This window comes from Schistocerca americana, chromosome 8 (genome assembly GCF_021461395.2).
Source record: "Schistocerca americana isolate TAMUIC-IGC-003095 chromosome 8, iqSchAmer2.1, whole genome shotgun sequence".
Taxonomy (NCBI): domain Eukaryota; kingdom Metazoa; phylum Arthropoda; class Insecta; order Orthoptera; family Acrididae; genus Schistocerca; species Schistocerca americana.
The window spans coordinates 132,921,650-132,937,279 of record NC_060126.1 but is presented as its reverse complement, the minus strand read 5'-3'; the positions used below and the strand labels follow the sequence as shown (position 1 = coordinate 132,937,279).

At 40.5% G+C, this 15,630-nt stretch overlaps 1 protein-coding gene and 1 long non-coding RNA gene across 8 annotated transcripts in view; one reads left to right on the top strand and one right to left on the bottom strand.

Moving 5' to 3' along the window:
• Positions 1 to 15,630, top strand: part of LOC124625778 (DNA-(apurinic or apyrimidinic site) endonuclease) — a 70,446-nt gene that overhangs the window by 22,140 nt on the left and 32,676 nt on the right. The window lies entirely within an intron of this gene.
• LOC124625780 overlaps positions 7,847 to 15,630 on the bottom strand; it is a 48,176-nt gene continuing 40,392 nt past the window's right edge. Inside the window, exons 2-3 of the long non-coding RNA XR_006980720.1 lie at positions 8,134 to 8,301; positions 7,847 to 7,995 (exon numbers count right to left, since the gene is read on the bottom strand). This is a non-coding gene — a long non-coding RNA (uncharacterized LOC124625780). The remainder of the gene's footprint in view (positions 7,996 to 8,133; positions 8,302 to 15,630) is intronic.

Sequence of the window (15,630 nt, the reverse complement as noted above, 5' to 3'; positions counted from 1 at the left end):
TAGATAAACTCCAGTGGAAGACTCTGCAGGAGAGATGCTCAGTAGCTCGGTACGGGCTTTTGTTGAAGTTTCGAGAACATACCTTCACCGAGGAGTCAAGCAGTATATTGCTCCCTCCTACGTATATCTCGCAAAGAGACCATGAGGATAAAATCAGAGAGATTAGAGCCCACACAGAAGCATACCGACAATCCTTCTTTCCACGAACAATACGAGACTTGAATAGAAGGGAGAACCGATAGAGCTACTCAAGGTACCCTCCGCCACACACCGTCAGGTGGCTTGCGGAGTATGGAACTAGATGTAGATGTAGATCAGTAGGGTGATATACATTCATAGACACAAAAGAAGAGATCTTCCAGACATTCAAACGTCATCATCTTATCAGCATTTCTTCCACTTACACTGTTATTTAAACTTTTCCTTCATTCCACAACTGGTTTTGGCTTTTTAGGCCCCTATCTAGTGATTAACTATACTTCGTACGCCAGGAGAAGAGCTCTGACAGCTGGCAGCGCAGTTGCCAGTGTTAGACATGGATGGGCAGCGAGCCAGCAACAGTTGCCCAGCACTTTGACAACACTGGATTGTAGCCATGGTCACGTAAACAAAAGCTCAAAACGTGATTGGCTGTCGTGGATGTGCAAAGCACGTGCCCCAAGGCCATGTCAACTGTCTGAGCTCTTCTCTTGCCGCACGCACTGTAGGAAGTTTCCATGTATGTAAAAATGTCCACTTATCCTCATTTTGTGTTTCCATTTGATTTTGTTTACAAAAATTTAGTTTCGCTTGTTGTCTTGACAGTCTACATCTTATCTGCTTCTTTGGAGCCAGATCTCCTCTTTTTTCCTTACTTAGCTACTGCAACTGCTACAAAATTAAATGTGAAACAGTTACAACACTCTTATTTCTTTGAGTGAAAATTTGAAACAGTTAAAACACTCATATTTCTTTGAGCTAACAAATCCTAACTTATACTCTTAAAATATTTGTGTATAGTTTGGAAGAGATACTTGCAATTGTCATCTTTACATTTGGCTCTTGTAGTCATTGTCAATTAATGAAATATGCGCACTTTAATCAAGATGTCTACTTGATTATTTCTATCTACACCAGTGAAATTTGACAAAGGGATAACTCTAAATCTTCTGCCTTATAGAGCCATCATCACTTTCTGACAGCGTGTAGTGTGGCCGCTGTCTGCAAATTTGTGTTACTTAACAAAACACATCATTTAGAAAGAGCACTTCTGACCATATCTACTGTCACATTTAAGCTGGGGGGAGAGAGAAACTTATGGCAAACATTTCTCTGCTTTCAAGTGAATAGACGTAAGTGAAGAGCCTGAGACTGTCTTTTGTATTCATTGTTTTTATTCCCTTTTGTCATCTTCTGGATATGATTTCCAATAAACTGGACTAGTTGATCTAAACTTCCACAAGTGTTCATGAAACCACTTATATCTCAATACAGAAGTCTGCGTCAACTGAAATAAAACATTTCTATTGACTGTTATTTAGGTATACAGCAACCAGCAAGAGCTACCCCAGTCACTGTGCTCCTCTGGATCCAGTGAGGGTTATGCTTTGAGCCTCTTTTGTTTCTTCAAATTTTCTGTCCTTGTGTTTCTGTCTAATGGTCTGAACACTAAATGAACAGCTGAAGTGTTCTCAGTAGCGTTGTTGCACGTGAAGAGACATAAATAATAAGAAAATAAATTATGGTAATTGCTCGTACGGAAACTCGGCAGGGCATTTTAGCTTTACACGTCACAAGTCAACAGCATGCCAAAATTGTAAATATATTACATTTGTCATTGTTGAGCAAAGTATGCTTCTTTTAAATTCTCTGGTCCTGCATTTTCACATTGCTAACACATCCAAAGTTTTGCAATAATAAAGATAACAAAAATGAAACGAGCTTATTCACTTAGAGCAAGATCAAACATTTTACACATCTGCTGTTTCTGCATGAGAAGGTTGATAACACTACTGCCATGCTCTTGCATTGTCCATCGTGGGATTTGTGAAGATCCTTACTAGAGGCAGAAGCAGGTATCATTGCTAAGGTCTCTACTGATGTGATGGACATTAAGTGAGGCACTATAGGGAATGCTAGTGACAGAAACATGAGCCCTCTATCCCCAGGATATCTGCTATGAATTATTCCTGCAGTTTTCAATTAAAATTGACCTCTAGGGGAGGTTTTCAAATCAACAAATGAATGGATAGTTGCGTGCATTCGTTTTCCCACCCCTTCCCTGCCCCCCTTCTACACTGTTACCAGTTTTTACTGACTACCAAAACTCCAGAAATTGCAGTTTCTTGCCGAAGGCATGATTTTGAAATATTAGTGATTGGTTTATATTTAAAGACGGTGGTTTATGAACACACCATGCTCAACTCCTGGCCCACTTCCAGCAGGAGCAAGGAATCTTGCCAGCACCGGGTTTCACTCTCTCCCTTGTCTTAAAATCATCATCATCATCATCCAACACACACACACACACACACACACACACACACACACACACACACACACACACACACACACACGTAGATACACACACTGTTCACTGGCGCATTAAAAATCTCAATTACAAAGAAAATGCTTGGAATTTGGGTGCTTGAGATGTGAAGTGAGAAATGGAAGAACCAACAAATATGAAAATAATCTCACATGGAAAAATAGTAGCATAATTAGCAGCAACAGGATAGCACGAAGAAATTGCGCCAGTTAAAATATGCTAAAGCAAAAATAAACCACTGGGAGAAAAATTGGGATGATTTTCTCATACTGAAAAAAAAAAACTTCTTACTTGAAATGAAAATACTAATCCATTCATTATAGTGACAATGCTGTGTTTTAAACTACCATTATTTCTCAACAATATAAAAATCATAGAAAACCAAAAACTTTACTTTCCTTACAAAAGTCTTAAAGGGCAATGCTTTTACAATTAGGCAAATTGAAATGAATACACTGAGATGACCTAAACTGAGTTGAGAGTTGGTCTCTTCTGTTGCAAGAATCGCTAACATTATCAGTATGTGCCAGCAAAAATTATTACCTTAAAAATATACTCGTGTGCAAATCCATTCTCTCTGTTCCGTATATGCTGTGTCTGTAAGTCCTCCCATCAGTTTAACAATTCCTAACAATTATCTGTAGCAAAATCCTCCTCCAGTATGCACTATGCTAAAAGTTCTGCCATGTTCAACATTCGACTACTACAAAGACACACAAGTTCAGAGATATTACTGTCAATGCTGTAAGTCGCTATTCCACAGATGACACACACGACTGCTTTGCTCTCGTAATTTGAAATTACCACTCATTCTGAAACTGTCTGCAAATAAATGTCCAGTCCACCTGTATATGCCCATCTTTCAGTATTACAAATACTGTAATGGAGCATGTTGCAAGTAAATAAGCAAAAACAAAAGAGAAAAAAAAGGACGGTGTGGGTGTATACTGGAGGGTTCCCAATTGAACATTTTTTGGACCAGTTCAGTCTTGAAGTGTGTCATTGCACAAACGCTGCTCGCAAGTGAGATTTCGTCTGAAAGGCCATTGTAGGCATGTGTGACAGGCTCTAACAGTAACGTCCATCTTATAGGCAGCATGTCAAGGGTGAGCCAAGCATTTTATGATGTATTAATGGAAGAACACAGTATTTAATGTTGCCCGACAACTCATTTAGATTTCACAGTACAAAAGTGTGTACTTTCAGGCAGACTTTCCTTTTGGGTTACTCTTTTGTTTCATATTTCGCAGTTAAGATGTGGTTTTTTTAAGGCCTATTGTTGCATTTCCAGCTCCGCTTAACCTTATGTCACCCACACATTCAGAGACATGCAGGTGGTTTAAAAATTTTGTGGGATTTATCCACACACTTTGATTTTTATATATGTATAATATTGTTCTTCTATCTTCCCAATTTCCGTGGGTATCTTTCAGTACATGATGTGTGTCATAAGATTTTACACAAAGATTTAGAGAAATGGAAACAAAATGCAAAGCTCATCCCACACACGCTAACAGACGAACAGAAAGAGGAAAGACAAAGAATTTCTGCTGAACCACGGGGTAGTGCAAGGCGTGATCCTACATTTCTGTCAAAGATTATTGCTTGGGATGAAAGTTGGTACTTCCAGTATAACCCTCACACTAAGCTTCAAAGTGCTGTGTGGTGGAGTCCTGAACCACTAGTCTTAAAAAAAGTCAGACAACAACCGTCAAGGACAAAGATAATATTGATCATATTCTTTGATAGTAAAGGATTAGTTCACCATGAGTACATTCCTTCAGTTCAAACAGTGAACCAAACCCTTCTTTCATTTAAGTCTTCAAACGTTTGCGACAAGCGATTCAACATTGCCGCCCTGATTTGGGATATTCTCACGACTGGTTCTTATTGCATAACAGTCAAGATGTCATACTGCTTTATCTGTTACCAAGTACCTGGTCAGACATAGTGTTATTGCCATCCCACTTCGCCATAGTCGCCCATACTCTCACCTTATGTTATTTTTACTTGTTTCTGTGATTGAAAAGATGACTGAAAGGAAAGCTTCATCTGGATACTGCAGACATCCAACGGGCTGTGACAAATAAGGTTACAAGCATCACAATTGAAAATTTCCCTGCTTGCTTCCAAGACCTTAGTAAATGTTGGCAACTGTGTATAGGTAGCCAAGGGGTCTACTTTGATAGGATCATTACTTGGCAAGTGCAATTTTCTGTTTTTTAAAAAACTTTTCCTGGAGCTGGTCTGATGAAGGAAGTGTTATTGTTATTATGGATTTGAGTATTTTTACCTCTTGCAAAATTAAGAGTTAACCTTCTGTAATTGGAGCAGTCTATTGCATCCTCTTTTTATGAATGACTGTTGTGCACTTCCTACAACATTTGGAAGAGAATGGTAGTTATAAGAACATTTATAGTTTTCCAGACTTCATCTTTTCTCCACAATTCTCCCAGAACTAAATTGGTAGGTCATCTGGACCTGGAGTGTCTGTGATCTCAGTTCTGTCAACACTATTTTAAAGTCAGTTTTCATATTTGGAAAACGTATTTCATCTACTAGCACTACTTTTTCTTCTTCAGTGCATTCCTCTGTCATGATATAGTCTTCTTTTCCACCATAGAGTTCTTTGTAATATGCTTTCCATCTTTCGGCTACTTCATCTGTATTCAGTAATGTTTCTTTGTTCATCCTTACCAAAACAGTATGACATTATAATGCGATGTTGTTGGCAATTTTTCAAATGCGCCAAGCTACAGAGCAGTCCAGGTTTTTTTAGTATCAGGTTTGTTTGTTTCACCAACTCTCAACCAAACTGTTATCTTCCAACCTAACTAATACCTGGGTGTAAGTTGCAGATCAGTCTGTTGCCACAGCCAGCTTCCCCCCTCCCCCATGTGCAACATTCAATGGCTTCTTTGCCAGCTGAAAACAAAACTGAGTATATGCGCCTATAGGTGACATGACAGCAGTCGTTAACATTGCATCAATGGTCAAAACATATGACTCGTGTCTAACATTCCTCTTGACTCTAATGCCTTAATTACCCATTGTGCTTTATCTTTCATTCCATTTTTGTCTGTTTCTGTATTCCTTCGTATAGAATTCAACTATTCCTTTATGCCTGGTAATGTTTGTTAATGTTGAAAATCCTAAGTTGCACCACAGTCTGGAATCCGTGTTAAACTGTAGCACCCCCCCCCCCCCCCTCCCCCGCCTGTCTTAAAAAAAGGGGGCTGCATAATTTATTTCAAAGGTTGTTGGAGGAGTGCAGTGGCATACCACCTTAAACAGGACCAAGAATTTCTTTCCTGAATAAAATTTATTATCTTTACTGTCATCAGTTGGTTTCCATCTGTGGGTGTGTCCCCCCACCCCCACCAACATCTCAGTGGTGTTTTTGTTACCACGGTATTAATTAGACTAGTTAACAAATTTAAATGTTTTTTCTGCATCTGGTTTGTAAATGGGTGGATTTACCAAATTTTGGGGTGCTGAATACACTGGGAAAGTCAGTTCTTCTCTATGACGTCACATTTCCTAGATACACAGCAGAATAAAAAATGGTAATAGTGAAAATTGACATAATTAAGTCAAAACAAAAGTACTCATTCAGAACGTTTGAAATCAATACTATTTTATATGTATATATGGGCATCGTGCCAATAATAGGTCCAAATTTGTTCAAAAGATATTTTCACCTCTAATTGTCTTTGGTTTTTGAAAAATGCGGCGATGGAGCTCGTCTTTTGTTTGCTGTTTCATCACTCTCCCTAACAAGACCCCCAGCAGTAATCGCCCACCATTGAAGGGTTCCAATGGACTTGGTAACGGTGTTCCATGGTAAGAATGTCCTTGTGAAAGCGTTCACCATGCTCATTGCTTACGGCTCCCAAATTTTCTGGGAAGAAATCAAGGTGAGAAAGTAAAAAGTGTTTATTGAGGGACATTCTACACCCCATGTTCTTGTAGTTGTCCAACAGATCATTCACAATGGTAACATAGGTTTTGTGTTTTCACTTTTCTATTACTCAAAAAGCCCTTCACAATTGCTTTAAAAGAAGACCAAGCAGCTAATTGGATATCTATGAGTTTGGCATCAAAGGTTGGATCTTACACCAATTCTCTTATTTATGGTCCAACAAATATACCCTCTTTCAGCTTTGCCTCACTTAACTTGGGAAACTTTTCTTTTAAGTGATTCAAGGCCTCACCTTCATTATCCAGAGCTTTTACAGGGTTCTTGATAAGGCCCAACTTGATATGAAGGGGAGACAAAATGATTTTATTGGTCTCAACAAATGGTGTATTGTTCACATTTACATTTCCAGGAACATATGACTTCCTTATAGGCCATTCCTTGACTGTATAGTGGTTCTTGGTGTCACGTCTGTCCCAAAGACACAAAAAGCAGCAGTATTTCATGAATTCAGCCTGTAAACCTGTAAGGAATGCAACAACTTTTAAATCACTGCAAAGCTGCCATTCATGATCCTTATATTTGATTACCTCTAGCAGCAAAGCCATGGTTTCATAAGCCAAAGGTACCAATGGAAATGCTTTGCCATTATGCAGTAGTACTGCTTTCAAGCTGGTTTTGCTGGAGTCAATAAGCAGTCGCCCGCCACTCCTGTGGATTATGTTGTACACCTAGCTACACCATCAGACCATTGACATCTGTAGGTACACACATTGAATTCTGCGAGTTGATATAGTGAGCAAAGGAAGCACCTCTTGATCTGAAACAAAATTTTTTTTCCCTGGAGTTAGAAGGTTCTGTTGTTGCAGTTTCGACCCCAAGAGCTCAGCTTGCTGTTTCAAAAGTTTTAGATTGCGAACCAAATCGTTCTATTCCATTTGATGAAAGAGCTGAGACGAAGTGTCATGGTATTGAGGTCAGTACTCTTCTATATGTTCAATACTTTCTGATTCACGTGACATGGTGTCTGGTTCCGTGGCTTTCAAGTTACAGACAGGAATGGGCAACCCCTCATCATGGGACACAGGCAAATGCACTGAAGATACATTTGGATACTTTATTTTATGTCTAGTTTTGCTTGAATGTCCCGAAATATTTTTAAGACAGAAGTAACAGTGGTCATTAGGCTCACACCACACCATCGGAACAGCAAATGGCATGGCTTGGCATTTTCCTTTCAGTTATGCAGCCAATGTGAGGTGCAAAATTTTTATCTTTATCACCAACAGGACAATCAAAATACATTTTATATGCCTTCTTAACCAAATCAGTGATTGGTTTCTTTGGGCTTTTGGAGTGAATTTGCCACATACATAACAAAAGAAAGTTGTTGGGGTGGTTTAGACAGCAACGAGATTTACTAGTTGCCATTTTTCTTAGTTGAGTTTGCACTATCTTTCACAGGAAACACTCACTGGGCATCTCTTTCACACCACTGGATTACCACACCAACCATTTACTGACAATTTGTAGATCTTTTAGCTCTTCTCTGCAAATCAAAAACAAACAATTAAACATCAGAACAGAAAAACAGTAAAAAGCAAAATACTGAATATGAAAAATGAAAAACCTTTTAAAAATAGTACGTGCTAGAACATTTTGAAAGGTATATTCTGATTCTACATACCAATATACATACTAGTTGATGTATCACATCCCAGATGCAAAATGGCTGTTGACTAGTGTTATTACTCTTATTGGTAACGTTGGATGTCCTTATAGCATATTCCCTTCTTATTGTCAGTTCTTTGAATTTTTCAGTATTCCACAATTTTACTTTACTCTTCTGATTTCTCTTAAACATTAAAATATAGGTCACTAAAACTGACACATTATTGCTGTCTGTGTCTAATGAATCCAACAGTGTCATTAAAAAAATAGATTGCTCTTCACCATGTAGATGAGATGCTGAGTTGCAGATAGGCACAATAAAAAATGCTATATATCTTACCTTTCAGGCAAAAGGTCTTCTTCTCATTTCTATGCTCGCAGCAGCCACAGACAATGGTCGTGTGTGTGTGTCTGTGTGTGTGTGTGTGTGTGTGTGTGTGTGTTTTGTGATTTTGTGAATGTGTGCATTTGTTTTCTATGTCAAATTGGCAGAAAGCTAAAGTTTATAGCAGTGTTCCGTTATGCTTGTCCGCAACTCAGTATCTCCTCTATATGGTGAGTAGTAATCTATCCTTTTCATAATATTGTTGTTATTCCGTCCTGAACATTCCACAGTTAACTCTACTGTAGCTAAAACTAGACTACTTGATATCTGTTGTTATTGATGGGTACGAAGGATCTTGGGTAACATGTTCAATATTTCAGGGTAGGATGAAAGATAATCAAGCCCTGGCAAAGGCACTTGTTTCAGTCCAGGATGATATTGGGTGATGAGCAGGGTGGGCCTTCATAGCAGATTGTTGGGGATGTGTGTGGGTATGGCATGGGAAATCTGTTTGTGGTCTAGGTTCGGGGAGCGTTGCCAGTCTTTGAGACCTTCAGGATACTGGGCAAGGGAGCTCTCGTCACTGCAGGTATCTCTTCCACACTTGTTGTATGGGAGGGATTTTTTGGTGGGGGAGGGAAGGCAGTGGTCAAAATATGGGTACTGTTTGTGGTTAATGGGATGAGGTGTGGATGGAGCCATCGGAGAGGTGGAGTCAACGCCCAGGAATCTGGCACGTTGGGTAGAGGAGGACCAGGTGAAGCAGTTGGGAGAAAAGTTGTTGAAGTTGTAAAGGAATGTGGATAGGGTGCCATAGCCCTGAGTCCAGATCATGAAGAGATCATCGGTGAAATCGAACTAGACTAGAGGTTGGGGTTTTGAGTGGCTAGGAAGATTTCCTCTAGCTGACCCATAAACTGTATTACAGACACAACACCGTGATTGCAATACAACATTAATTTATTTCTCTCCAAGGAACGTACATCATGGAATATAAAACATTAATTCAAGGATAATCAATATTTCCAGAGTGTCTATAATTACAAATATCAACCCGCAACACCCTCCCCACCCTGGTCAATTTCTAGAGGAATGACCAGTTGAACGGGGCGTGAGATTATGGATCCTTCTGAAGTTTGTAAGGTTACAGTTCGTATTTTCCCATCTCTTCCTTCATGAAGATCTTCTATGCACGCCTTCCTGCACGTGTCGTGGACGAACATCCTCTTGTAGAAGAACGGCATCATCCAGCTGGAGTCTTCCTGAACCTGGCCTTGGTTGATGAGTTTCATGGAAGTTTTTGAGCAGGATCAGATATTCTTTCTTCCACCTGTTCCAGAAGTGTTCTACCATCTTCTGCAGCCGTTGAAATTCCTTGGACAAGTCCTTTCTAACTGGTGATTCTGGACCAGTAGGTAGTGTTGTGAGTCGATCACCTACAAGGAAATGTGCGGGCGTCAGTGGCTCAGATTCCTCTCTCCCTTGCGTAATTGGTCTAGAGTTTAGTGCTGCTTCTATGCTGACCAGGATTGTGTTGAGACATTCTTCGTCCGACTGTGCCTGTCCTAAAACTTTTCCCAGGCAGCGTTAGACAGATCCCACCATCCGTTCCCAGAATCCGCCCCACCAAGGCGCGTGTGGGGCGATGAATTTCCAAGTGATGGCTTGCTGGGCGAGGTACTTGTGCGTCTCGCTTGCCATGAGAGCCTGCCAGAGCTCCTTCAGCTCTAAGTGCGTGGCATGGAAGGTAGTAGCATTATCAGTGTAAATTGTGCTGGGCACTCCTCGTCTTCCGACAAACCTTTGTAGGGCTTGAAGAAATCTGTCAGTCGATATATCTGAGCTTAGTTCCAGGTGTATGGCTCGTGTTGTTGCGCATGTGAATAGAGAAATATACGCTTTCTTCGTAATATGTCCTTGTCTGACATATAATGGACCAGCAAAGTCAATACCTGTTACTGTAAATGGTTTCAGTGGTGAAACTCGTTCAGCTGGTAATGGAGCCTCAGTTTGTTGAACAACGTGAGCTTTTCACCATCTTACAAGGTAGGCAACGGTGTAGAATATGTTTAATTGCCTGTTGAGCTCTAAGGATCCAGAATTCTGTTCTCAGTTCAGATAACACTATGTTTACTCCAAGGTGATGCAAACGAATGTGAGTCTGCTGGATCAGTAAACGTGTGAAATGATGATGTCCTTCAAGAAGAATCGGGTTGCGTTGATCTCTGAGTAATTCTGCAAACTGCAGCCGTCCACTGAGACGAATAAGACCATTATCCAAGAATGGGTTGTAGCGAGCTATGTGAGAATTACGTGGTAGAGGCATGTTGTTGTATAGTGCATGCAGTTCGAGCGCAAAATGTTGCTGTTGAAAACTTGAATCCAGTAAGTGCGTGCTTCGCCCAAATCTGATGCTGTTAGTTCTCCAGATGTTCTGTTTTCTTTCAGTAAGTGCCGTTTAAAGCGAAGTACCCATCCTGTAACTCTTAACAGCTTGAAATAGCTACTGTACCATGTAGCTGTTAAAATAGGAATCGTTGTTTGTACCATGAAGACTTTGTCTGTTAATTTCTTCTTTTCTGGCAAAGAGTGCTCTTCTGTCTGTAAAATTCGAGGCCACTGTGTTCTGTTCTTTGTTAACCAAGCAGGTCCATGGAACCATACAGAAGCATGGTCAAGTTTATCTGCTGTGGTACCTCTGGAGGTTAGATCAGCTGGATTTTCGTCACCAGGGCAGTGCCTCCACTGTGACTGATTCGTTAGTCGTATTTCCGTAACACGGTTTGACACAAAGGTTTTCCATCGATTAGGGTCATGTTGTATCCATCCTAAGGCTACAGTTGGGTCAGTCCACAATGTTGCACGACTTGCATTATAGTTCGTGGCCTTAACAGAAATAATGAAGTAGTCTTGATCCAAGAAGTGTCGCTAGATGTTCCAGCCGTGGAAGAGTTATTTTTTTGATGGGAACTAGTCGGTTTTTACTGCAAACTAAATGGACTGATACCATATTTGTTGTGGTGCACCGTACATAAAGGACTGCTCCGTAGGCCTTTTCTGATGCATCGCAAAAGACATGGATTTCTGGCTCAGTGCTTTCAGATACACCAACCCATCGGGGAATTTTTGTGTGTGAACATGATGGCAGTGTTGATACCCACATTCGCCAGCATTTGCTAAGATCAAGGGGTAAAAGCTCATCCCATTCAATTCATCTTGACCAAATTTCTTGAAAAATTATTTTTGCAGTGAGGGACACAGGCGACAACAAACCCAGTGGGTCATAGAATCTAGCAATGTTTCGTAGTACTTCTCGCTTAGTGGCAGGACGATTTATAACATTGTCGGTAACATTGTTGTGAACAGCACTGAGCGTATCAGTCTGTGTGTTCCAGTGGACTCCCAGTACATCCGTATCTGCAGTGTTTATGACACCTTCTGATTGCCATATTCCAATCAGTTAGCTTGAATTTGTGGCCCACTTTGCCATTGGTAGACTGATCTGTCCCATGAGTGATGTAAGCTCATAATATAAGTTAATTACGACATTGTCATCTTTAGCACCTGCTACAAAATCATCCATGTATGATAATTGTTATCTTCAACAAGTAAAGCAGCTCGCGGAAAATTTGTTTTGTGCATTACAGCAAGTTCTTCCAGCGTGGCTGCAAGAAGAAACAGACTGCAGGTAAGTCTGAAAGGTAGCCGGGTGAAGTGGTATGTAATCCTTTCGTCAGTTGTAATATAGTTTCCTTGTTGATCTACGATTACTTTGTATCAAAAAAACGTCGTGAGATCTCTATCTTTCCTGTGAAGAACTAACTGTAGATATGCTTGTTTGATATCGGCAATTAAGGGTACTCGATGTAGACGATATCTCAGTAGTATTGAAAGAATGTCAGGAAGTAAATTAGGACCTATGTCTAAAGAGTCATTCAATGAACGTGCATTCTGGTCGTACGACGAACCATCAAATACAACCTCCATTTTATGACACCTAACTTTTCTTTCTTTACTGAATGATGTGGCAGATAAAGTGTGTCCCGCAATTTCTGTCCGGAAGGGGTGACTTCCACATGTTTCTTCTTGATGTGTTCTATCATTTGCGCCTTGTAAATTTGTTTCAGTTTCTTGTCCTCCGTAAGTTTTTTCTCCAGTGAAGCAAATCTCTTCTCTCCTTGCTGAAGATTATTAGATAACATAACGTTGGGTTTTCTGGGGAAAGACACGACTCTTCTTTTGTCTTCGATGCAGTAGAATTTTGAGAAATCTTGCAATATCGCCAATTCCTTCTGATTCAGAGTTGTTGTTTCATCTTCTGTGATTCACATTGTTTCTAAATTCCAGAAACGTCGTAAAATATCGTCTGTTGTCGCTGTCTCTAAACTGATGTAGTTTGCTGTCACAAGATTAGCCGTGGTGCTTGATTTGCTTCCACTAAGAATCCAACCTAGAATGGAAGGTACCAGAACAACTGATGACGTTAGTCGAATCGGAGGGGAATCTTTAACAATTTTCCAATAGTAATCTGCTCCGATAAGAATCTCGATGGGAAGATCTTCTGTACCATCTCTTAGGTCCGCAAACTGAAGTCCCCGTGTGCGTACAAGTTTTCTTAAATCGGAAGGCACAGTTGGGTGCACGGAAAATGAATATGTGCTGTCAAAAGCAGTCATAGATATCTTGGAATTGGTCCATGTACCCTGTAGTGTGAATTCTACGACTCTACGATGCGTTGAAGTTGCGGGTGGCATTTCAAAGGCGTTGACAGATAGATCACGATGTTCTGTAGTTCTTAAACCTGGCTCATCAATCAGGAACTTGGAAATGAAGCTTGACTGACTACCGCTATCCAGAACGCAGCAAGTAAGTTTGCTTAATCCTGCGGGTCCACCGACCCAAACTCGAGCTGTCTGAAGATAAGTAAAACTTGCTGAACTTACGTCGATTCTCCCTACAGATGTAGAGCTAATTTGCTGAGAAGATGAAGAAGAGGCAGCGGTGTCAGTACAGATAGCTTTGTGATGACTTTTCGTGCACTTAGAACACGAGACCTTGCCCTTCTTACTGCAGTTTCTAGCATTATGACCTCGGTTTAGACATATAAAACAGCGATTATCTTGCTTCAGTTTATGGATACGTTGTTGGCTGTCAGTTACTATGTTGCAGTCTTGAGCCCAATGAGAGCGAGCTTCGCAAAATACGCAATATGGTTGTACCGGTACTTCTCGTTTAGGCTTACGCGGATTTTTCGCTTGCTTTGAATTTATGTGAAGCGCTGCTGCAGTGGGCGTGAAGCTAGGAGATGACTGATATTCTGTACGAATCTTTTGTGCAGTGAGAGCACCATGAACGTCTTCTTCCAAAAAGTTAAGTAGTTTCAGTACATCTCCTTCTGCTACTTCAGTTCTTCTAGCCTGAATGACCCATTTCTGGCACATTTCAGTGGGAAATGCAAGCAGAATTTTCGGAGTGAGAATTTTACCGTATGCCACGACGTCTTCTACTAAGGCACGCAGTGCATGAATACGACGGTTACATTCAAGGAATGTACTGTTCAGCGTTTCAGGTGTCGCTGAGTGCACAGGCTTTAGCGCGTCCAAATAATCGAGGTGCGCCTGTATAATGCGATTGCTATCTCCGTATCCATTCAATAAAATTTTCTTTCTTACTTCATACGTGTTAGCCGTTATAGGTATTCCATCTACTAGCAGCTTCGGTTCGCCTGACAGATACCCTCGTAGGAAAACGTGTTTGTTTACTATAGAAAGGGATGGGTCTTTTTCAATGGTCGATTCAAATTGTTCCCAGAAGCGGGACCACATTTCAACATCTCCACAAAATGACTCAAGCTTCATTGCTGGTAGCTTGACAGAGTGGAATACAGTGGGTTGTGTGAGCACTGGTGGTGACGTGATATTCATCTGCGACGTTGTGGCTGAAAGCTTGTAATCAATTGCTTTTGTAGCCTTCTGTATAGCGCGTTTGACTTTGTCTATATATTCCTCACAGCTCAGCACGTCTGCATTGTATTCATTGTCGGAGAGAAAATTATGAATAGCGTCATCTAATGAAATGAGCTTCTCTAGAGTTTCTTGAAGACATTCCCTGTAATATTCAAAATCATCACACGGGCTTTCTATGGTAAGAGCATCAACAGCCGCACAAAACCGCATAGCATTAGTCCTCTCCCTAGTTCACTTTCTTCGAAGTTTGCTAACTGTATCTCTGATTCGTCCTGCATTATGTCTTACTAAAGATGGCTGTTGTAAGATTGTTTACGAGTGCGCATGTGAATAGCTTAAACGTTTAACAAGCAGCATATGCGCAAACGTAAGTGAACGAAAACCTTTTAATAAAACTAGCTACTCCGAGTGCAAGTTTCAGGTTGCAATACAAAACCGCAAAAATTGTTTTGAAGCAACCAGTTCATGCGATCATATTATATTGGAATGGACTTAGCTTGTGATGCGGTCCGACGTGTTTCCTACAGCATGAAGTAAGCCGTTAATTGTTGAAATGGCGCAGGAAACCGCAATTTCTTCACGGGTTTCGGCACCAAAATATTACGGATACACAACACCGTGATTGCAATAAAACATTAATTTATTTCTCTCCAAGGAACGTACATCATGGAATATAAAACATTAATTCAAGGATAATAAATATTTCCAGAGTGTCTATAATTACAAATATCAACCCGCAACAAACTGGTTGGCATGGGAGTGTGCCATGCGGATGCTCATGTGTGTGTCATGGGTTTGTAAACCTTCCCTTCAGAGGAAAAGTAGTTTGGAGTCATGATAAAGTTGATAAGGTGTGTAAGAAATGAGGTTGTGGGTTTGGAGTTCGATGGATGTTGGGAGAGGTAGTGTTTGATAGCGAAGGCAACATCTACCAAATCAGATTCCAACAACTTGTTGTTGTGATCGGACTTCAGTACATGTTGATTACGCACCAGATGAGAGAGTTATCATGTTAGACCGTCATCCAATTCAGACTTCCCACGCATCAATTGAAACAAAATGCTACTGCAAAAAGGTTAAGTATCTGTTGACATAACTGCTGTATATTATGTTGGAGTCGTTGATATTCCTCGGAGCCACATATGGTGTACCAATCTATGATTACGTCAAGTGAAGCTTTACAGTTCGTCACTGCACAAAGCCAGCAGGGAATTCTTTATGC